Source organism: Amblyomma americanum, chromosome 6 (assembly GCF_052857255.1).
Source record: "Amblyomma americanum isolate KBUSLIRL-KWMA chromosome 6, ASM5285725v1, whole genome shotgun sequence".
NCBI classification, from domain to species: Eukaryota; Metazoa; Arthropoda; class Arachnida; order Ixodida; family Ixodidae; genus Amblyomma; species Amblyomma americanum.
In genome coordinates this window covers 40697470-40706096 of record NC_135502.1, presented here as the reverse complement: position 1 = coordinate 40706096, position 8627 = coordinate 40697470, and the positions used below count along the sequence as shown (strand labels likewise).

At 45.7% G+C, this 8627-nt stretch overlaps 1 non-coding gene across 1 annotated transcript; it reads left to right on the top strand.

Moving 5' to 3' along the window:
- Window positions 1-7899: 7899 nt before the first annotated feature.
- TRNAS-GCU (transfer RNA serine (anticodon GCU)) lies at window positions 7900-7971 on the top strand. Its single transcript has one exon. It is a non-coding gene; the product is annotated as a tRNA-Ser (tRNA).
- The last annotated feature ends 656 nt before the right edge of the window (window positions 7972-8627 follow it).

Below are 8627 nucleotides of genomic sequence, written 5' to 3'. Positions count from 1 at the left end.
CAAGGAGGGAGAGAGAAAATATTTTTACATTTTGTCTCCATCAAATGGACAATTTCAGCCCATCATGCGCCTCCTAAGTGACCACCGTGGATGGAGTCCCGTAGACAGTTTTCGCTGAAAAAAAAAAAAAATGAAGCTCTCTTCAAAGATTAGCATCTTGTTTGCAAGAAAATTACTCGCAGCATGAATTACCAAAGACAGAATGAGAACGATTTCTTGAAAGCACAAAATGAACAAGAGGCGGTAGGGAAGACTCAATGAGCAAGCCAAGATATAGTGCTATAGGCCTACCAACGTTTCGGAAAGAGGACTGGTCTTCTTTTGAACGAAGACAAAAACAAGGGTAGACTCTGGCTAGCAGGCAGCTCCCTCCCACACCTTGTTCGTTATGCGCCGTCGCAGCATCAATGGTCACTAGTGCTGTACAAAAAACACTCTTCAGCAGTAGTTTAACAAGTGCGGCCTTTACGCCGAAGGATCAAAATACTCGCTCGGTGGCTTATAGCGTGCCATGTTATCGCACGCCTTGAAGCAATCTGAAGCCGCGAGTTGCATGCCTGTGCCAAGGTTTCTACATTATGTACTCCCTTTGCCAAAAGTAACGGAGCAACAGGGTTTTGCTTCTCAACTGCATAACGGAGCCTTTACGGCACCACTAAAGACCGAAAGGTGTCAAAACATGAGGACAACGGCTCGCCTTACCTTACTGCACACAGATTCAGAGCATAAGGGCTGCCATAAGTGCTTCGCAACGCAGCTACGAAACAGCCACCACTGCCCGGTTACTTTTGGCAAAGACGGCACCTCAATGGTATCACTATTTCCGATGCCTTTGTACTAACGGAAACATCAACGGCATTTCCTCTGCATTCTTGATGCAGAGGAAGGTTCGCGGGCCTGCCGACTGACTTATGGCGGAGCTAAACTGCCACGTGCAAACATAGGAGACCTGAAAGGGACTTGAGAGGAAAGATTGAAGGACGTACGTCTTAGCAACAGCGTCCGCCGAAGCGAGGACGACGGCCGCGCAGCAACAGATACCGCTCATCAGTTGTGTACGCGGCACAGTAAAGTGCTGAAATGCCCCACGGCCGCTTAACTCGGATGAGGACAAAGCAGTCACTGACACGGTTGTACACACAGTGACTCAGCGAACACGCCGTCATTCCAGTTGGAGATGCTTAGTGGTCCGACGATACCTGGCAAGTCCTCTGTCACCGCTCCGAGCCCGTCGAAAGAGGCCGAAGCTTTCTTTTCCAGACCTGACCCAAGTAACAATCGCTCACAGACTACCCTCGATACACCGTGCCCACAGTCTCGTACTCCACCGAAACGTACAAAGCAAACGGATGCTCGCGACTGCCCACGGGCCACGACAGGCCAGCCATAAACGAAGGTCCGTTCATGTCGACCCCGGAGCAAGGCGTAAGGAGGAGAGGCGTTCCAAAGGGACAGCAAGCGTGGAGCTAAACAAACACCCAATAAAGCAAACAGGCGTTTGAGGGAAAGCAAAGCTAACTACGTCCTCCCAGTCCTTCTCCTCCCGAGTTACCTCCTCTCCAGCTGGGCCACGCTCCCCAACAGTGCAGCCCTATTTGGGCTACTGGGTTACGAGGCGGGGGAGTGCGGAGACAACCCCGCCTCGCTCGGCCTCCCATTGGTGCTTCGTGTTTACTTTTTCTATTTTTCATCGACGCGCTTGCTGCCTGTTTACTTGCTTACGCCGCCTGTCATCCTCCTTTCCTCTTTTCTGTTCTTCCTTTTTCTTTCTTTCCTGTCGCTGCAACGGGCTCCAGTGCAAGCGGCACGTCCGTTCCTGTCGCTCTCTCAGACCTTTCGTTTTATTGCTAGCTTTATTGTCGTCTCGTCGATTCATTTTCTCTTTATTTTTCGCACTTCGGTCCCCTTCGTATGCAGCCAACTCGAAAGCCAAAAAGTGGGAAGCGGTCCGCGGTGGCTTTCCCCTATCGTCTGTCTCCATTCGTTTTCCTCGCGTGGCCCGTCTTCCTCCCCTCTTTTTCCAACCCCTCCGTTTTTCTTTCTATCGCGGCGCTGACTCGGAGGTTCAGAGGTGTCCCCTCTTTCTCTCCCTCCCTGTCTTCGTTCCTTCCTGCCCCTGGGCGTCGGCGGCTTGCTGGGAAAAGGTTGACTTCTATTCGCGTGCGCGTCCACGGGTGCCGTTTTTCTTAGTGCACGGACATTAGAAGCGATTCGACCATAGCTGCCGGCGTGTTCCTTTCATCTGAATGTGCCCCGTGATCGGATTATTGCCGCGCCAATTGCGCCCTCGCTAGTGCTGGAGAGGAAGGACTTTTTTGTCCAAGTGAGTTCAGTGCGAAGTCTTTGCTCGACAGAAGAGGCGCTCCTGCTGGCACGTGTTGCATGTCTCTGTTGACGTCAGCTTCGAAGTAAGACTATTTGGGCATCGTCGAAATGGCGTCCGTTGTGTTGAAGTCGTGCTGTGATTGACGTACTCTGTTCGTGATATGAACGCGACTGTGTTATGCCTGTTTGTTGGCGTGCTGGACCTTGTGTTTTCGTCTGTGGACACGTTTGCTGTATGTTTGCTTGTCTGCTTCCGTGACGACTGGTGTTGAATTTTTTTGTGTGACATTTTGTAGTGTGTTCTTTGCAAAATGGTGTGTATTGGCGTGCGCTCATGTTATTTTTGCGTTATGTTCTTGAACACGCTCCCTTGGCTGTGTTAATTTTGTTGTTGTCTGTGTGGTATTGTGGGCGCTTTTACGAGCCTGCCTTGTTATGCTTCCTGTAGAACTGCTCCTGTTGTAAAGCCATTACAGGAGTGCTATACAGCGATCCGGTAAGTATACAAGCGATTAGTTACGAGTTCGGTTAGATTACACTGATTTCCGACAAGGTCTCAAAGAAGCCGAGCACTTTGCGCCCACCAGCACAGAGGTATCTGTCTCAGTGACAATTTTTAGTGAAGGCTACATCTATTTCTCTTTCTTTATCTTTTTTTTTTGTTTCTGCGTGCCCGAGCATCAGTTACGAATTGCTTTCATTGAGTACCTTGAAAAATATATGTATATTGAATAACCGTGCATGTGCCTGCCTCGTATTTACGCGAAATTAATTTTTTTCTCTCCTAAAACTCTAAGCGTTTTTGGCAGCCATCCATAGCGTCAATGCCCGTCCAAGATTCTCAGCTTGTCGTTCAGCGGCGTTAGCATCGACGGCTGATTATTCAAAAATATCGACAGACAAATAATGCGGAATTATCTGCTACGGCCCTCGCATCACGCTGAGTCAGTACAAAAAAGCCAGTCGAAGCAGAACAGAGCAAAAATTTCATGACATTAGGAGGTTCAAAATGCCACATTTTACCCCGACCCCACGAGTAAAATGAGACGCTCGTCCAAAATCTACACATTAATCAGTCTTGGGTCATTCCGTGCCAAACGCACCAGAGTTTGCGCTAGACCCCCACAGATCCCGTCCATTATATTTGTGGATGTTTATTAAATGGTCTAAAGTAATTACCTTAATAACTTTATGCAAAACAATTTCCTAGTCATGTGACAGCCTTTTGAATTTCTCAGAGCAGTGCGAAAGTTGGTCTCAGGAAAAAAATTACAAAAATCAAGTATTTTAATTTTTGCGCTCGAAAAGTATTTAGAAATAATGCATATGCATTGGGGTTTTTTTCATCGCACAAGAGATAATTTTTTAGCACAGTTTTTGTCTTGTTTTAATTCAGTATGTTTACTTAAGGAACATTGTTTTTGGTAATTTTATGCTCTTTAATATGCTTCAGCGCTTCTTTATGATATGTACTATCTCATTAAACGGTTTAAACTATATTACAACGCAATATATTTCAGAAAAAAATATGAACTTAGAAAAAGTGTGTTGTGCCGTGTTTTCGGCCATAAATTTCGTACAGAAGCGTTCTTGGCAAAAAAAAAACAAATATGATATGTAGCCCGATTGATAGCTGGCTTAATTGAAATTTCGATCAGCGATTTTCGAAGTTCAGCCCCACACCTCGAGCCATGGTTGTCCCGTACCGCCACTGAGCGGCTGGGCATGCTTTCACCGCTTCCAAAGAGTCGTACGCTGCCCGGGAAGCGCGCTGCAGCAAACATTAAAAAGATAAGAGTGATTCAGGGGGCTTTGCCTCGGCAACTATGCCTGTGTGTGGGTCGGCTGAAAAATAAAAATCAGTCCACAGCGCCATGACTATACCGTCGCGACGGCTTAACCGCAGTGGTTGAGCACGCATGACGTAGGGAAACTAAATTATGTCGTCCCCACAGCTACGTGGGCCAACCGCTAGGCAGCTCAAAAGCGGTGCTCTGATAGCACAGCAAGGTGGCTTTAATAGGCGTCGCGCTGTACCCAAGACATCGACTACTTCGTGACTTTCGGCAGTGGTGATGAAGACAGCGCAAGAACATATGCAAGCGAGCCAATCTGTGGCCTTTGAAAATCGTCATAGAGGTGAGCCACCATATTTCATTTACCCTGCGGCTAGAAGGGTATATAGCTTAGAACATATATATGAAGCGGTAATTGCATGAGACTATGTTCCTGCCGATGCGACGTACAATGGTGCCGGTTTGCCGCTGGCACATCGGCACGAAGCGAAGAGCTTTGGCTAGAGAACAACGAGTTTTCATTGTAGCATCGCTTCATGCCGCTTCAACACTTAGCAGCCTCGCGTTATCAGCAATGTATGACTGCGCCTTAAGACTAAACAGCATAAGGATTGTGATAATCCCGCTTTCATAATACACATGCGCAGTGTGCTAAACTATATTTTATGGTGCTGATAGAACAGATCAAGATATAGGCCACAACATCCTCTTTTTTTCCACTAACCGTCGTGGTGGCTCAGTGGTAATGACGCTTGGCTGCTGACCGGACAGACGCGGGTTGGGTCTTGGCCGCGGCGGTCGCATTCGATGGAGACAAAATGATAAGGCCCCTAGAATCATTTGATGCTTATCTTCCATTGCTCATGAAAATGCAACCTAAAAAGAGTCCGATAAAAATCGCTGAAAGAAGGTTCATTGAAACTAGACATAAATTGGGCTACATTTCATATTTTTACTAGGAACGCCTCTGTACGAAATTTATGGCCGAAAACGCGGCACAACACATTGTTTTTCTGAGTTCGGCATTTATTTATTAAATATATTCTGTCGCAATATAGTTTAAACCATTGAATGAGATAGAACATATAGAGTAGCGCCGAAACGTGTGATTTTGCTCAGTAATGTCGCGAAAGAGTTTTAAAAAATAGCAAAAACGGTGTTTCAGGTTGGGGAACAATAATGCATTAAAACAACACAAAAACTTTGTAATAATTTTTTTTTTCTGCCATGCGATAAAAGCCACAATGCATACGTGTTATCTCTAAAAAACGTCTCGAGCGAAAAACTAAACTATTTGATTTTCTGTAAATTTTTAGTGAGACCAACTTTTGCACTCCTCTGAGAAATTCAAACGGCTGTTAAATGACGGGGAAATTTTTTTCCCCAAAGTTATTGAGACGGTTCAATAAAGAACCACAGATTTTATGGAAAAGATCGGATGGCGTCTAGCGAAAACTTTGGCACGTTTGGCATGGATTGACCGTCTCGCTATGAGTGCTCCTGGAGTTGGCTCCACGTGGACAAACACAACATTTGTGAGTCTGTCCGCACAACAAACACTGCATCCCGACAGATCCTCGCTTTGTTTTGTTCCAAGCATGACCCCCTGTATACAGACCACACTGCAGCCAGGCTTCACGTTTAGCCTGGTTACGCGGGGCTTTTCAATTTCCTGCCATCTTCGCAATTTTTTTTTCTTTTATCATGATCGCTGTCACTCTTTCTCTCCGTCCCTGTCTAATGGGCACGCAATTTGTTCGATTCGCAATACGTGAACAAAAGCTTTCGGACGTAAGTTCTCTGCCCTGCAGAACACCACGATGTCGAGGTTTGTCTTGAGTAGTCGGACCGAGCGGAGCTTGCTCCTTTGCTAGATAGTGTTGCCCCTGGGGCGTATTTATGAGTTGCTCTTGGAGGGGAGGGGGGCAGTCTCATTTTAACCATGCTTGGAATTTTTTGGTGGGAAAAAATTATTTGGTCCAGCATGGTTTTACTAAGTAAAATTTCTCGCCACGGATGGGAAGTGCCACCGGCACGGCCTTAAATTCGCCCTAGTGTTGTACAAGTAGCCGTTCTTGCTCGCCGGCAAGAGTGTGCCACTTAGGGTACTTTTATTTATTTATTTATTTATTTATTTATTTATTTATTTATTTATTTATTTATTTATTTATTTATTTATTTATTTATTTATTTATTTATTTATCAAATACTGCCAACTGCCTCTTGGCAGTCAAAGCAGGAGTGGATACATTGTTCTTGAACAATTTCCAAGTTGCGTTTAACAGCGGCAAGGAAAGAAAACGTACGATTGACAATCAGCCACGAGGGAATGCGCACAATCAACAAATAGAAAAAAGAAAGAAGGAATACACTTCGAAAGGTGGACGGCAAGGCAAGAAGCGCTGTAAAGAAATACTTGATGCATCATAGATAAGGTGACACGGCCGTTACAAAAGATTCAACAGAGGGCATGTCAGCAACCTCGTAGAGTATAAGGCGTTCCACTCGGCTATGGTTCGAGGAAAGAATGATGAACGGTAGGCGAATTAGTTTTAACCTGCGGCATTACGATTGTCTTGCTGTGCTTACCCTCGTTTTCATGGATTCGTTGAAATGCATGTAAGTATTAAGGTTGATTTTGACATGGTTGTTGACAATATTGTACATCATTTGCAGGCGGTGTAGTTTACGGCACAGATGAATTTAGTCTAGTTCCTGCCCTTCACATTTCCCATTTTTCTTTAGCCGTTTTGTGGTGGGCGTCTCTAGGGGCACAAACACTTGGTACGGCACCGGCACTGCTTGATGATTCTCCACAACTTTTTTTGATGTCTGCTTAGCGCCAACCGCCGACAAAAATTTTCCCTGCGTGCCTTCTTACTGCCCCAGAGAGCGATAAAACAGGAATATAGCTTTTGTGGCAAGCAATAAAACCATCATCTTAGCTTGAGGCCCTGCAGGACACACCCCTCCCTTTTGAAAACACGAGGCGCTAACGTTCTTAAACGTTGCATAATGTAAGGCCAATAGCGAATAGTAATAAATATACTCTTAGGCTAATCAGGTGGTGTACATAAATTCGACCACTTCACTTTGTTTACCAAAACTCACTTCGCAATTTTTTCCTGGAAACGACCAATCTCGTCGGCCTTACACTGAGTGTCAGTGGAGGCTTGTTCAGCAAATATTCGATCAATTGTTACCAAAAAACACCGCTTTCCTTTACTTCTTCTTCTTTTTTTTTTTAACATGGCCTTTTTTACGATTCAGTGATCTTCGTCCACAACAAATACCCTTCCTTTATCTTCTATTGAAATTCGAAGTCAAGAGTTCGACGGAAGCCTGTCTGGTCGGGCTGGAACAGGACAAAAATATAAACGGCTCCAACCAAAAGAAAAGAAAATCGGAGAGAATACTTAAGCTGCGTCTTAAGGATATGACGGGAAAGCGTAGGGGGTTAGGCTTTCCATTATGAGCAGTTTGACACCTTTGAACGCATTTTTCATTGTTTTCAGTTGTTTCACTGAATTAATTGATCAATAACGCATTGTAATTTTTTTAATTAGCATCTTCAATCATTGGGTTTTCATTCTGAGCATTTTGACACCTTCGAACCCCTTTTCCTAATTTTTTTTTCAATTCTTTTAATAATCAATTAGTCGATCAGTTACAATGATTTCATTAATTCGTCATCGCCTGTCCCACACCAATCAATCATCAATCGCTTGAACCAAAAATTACCGTGTTATGATTCTTTTTTTTTTTACGCAGCCCCGCCGCCGCGGTGGCTTAGTGGTTATGGCGCTCGGCTGCTGACCCGAAAGACGCCGGTTCGATCCCGGCCGCGGCAGTCTATTTTCGATGGAGGCGAAATTCTAGAGGCCGGTGTGCTGTGCGATGTCAGTGCACGTTAAAGAACTTCAGGTGGTCGAAATTTCCGGAGCCCTTCACTGCGGCGTCCCTTATTGCCTGAGTCGCTTCGGGACGCTAAACACCCATAAACCATATTTCCGACAAGCGGCGCCGACTACTACTACGCCGTCGGCTTTTCGACCGAACGAGCTGTGTACGCTATCGCGTAAAAAAGATGACGTTTCGGCTCCCACACGGGAGCCTTGTTCACAATGAGGGCGCAATGATGAATGGTCGCCTTAAATGCAGCGCATGACACATCCCAGACACGTGGAGTTACGGGCTTATAGGGGCTTCCAAAGGTTCATAAAGAAGGCACCCCTCTACGCCCAATAGTAGACTTCAGGAGGTCTCCTGTGCACTCTCTGTCGCAGTACCTTCACGGTGTTTTGGCTCCACTGGTTGGAAAGAAAGAAACGAACGTCAAGAACTCGTTCGATTTCATCGACAAGGTAAAATCCATTGTGCCTGAAGACAACGACATCCTCGTGTCTTTCGACGTCTGCTCACTGTTCACTAGCGTACCTGTCAATCTGGCCGTTGAAGCTTGCAGGCAACGTCTCGAAGATGAGGGCTCGTGGCAAGATCGGACCC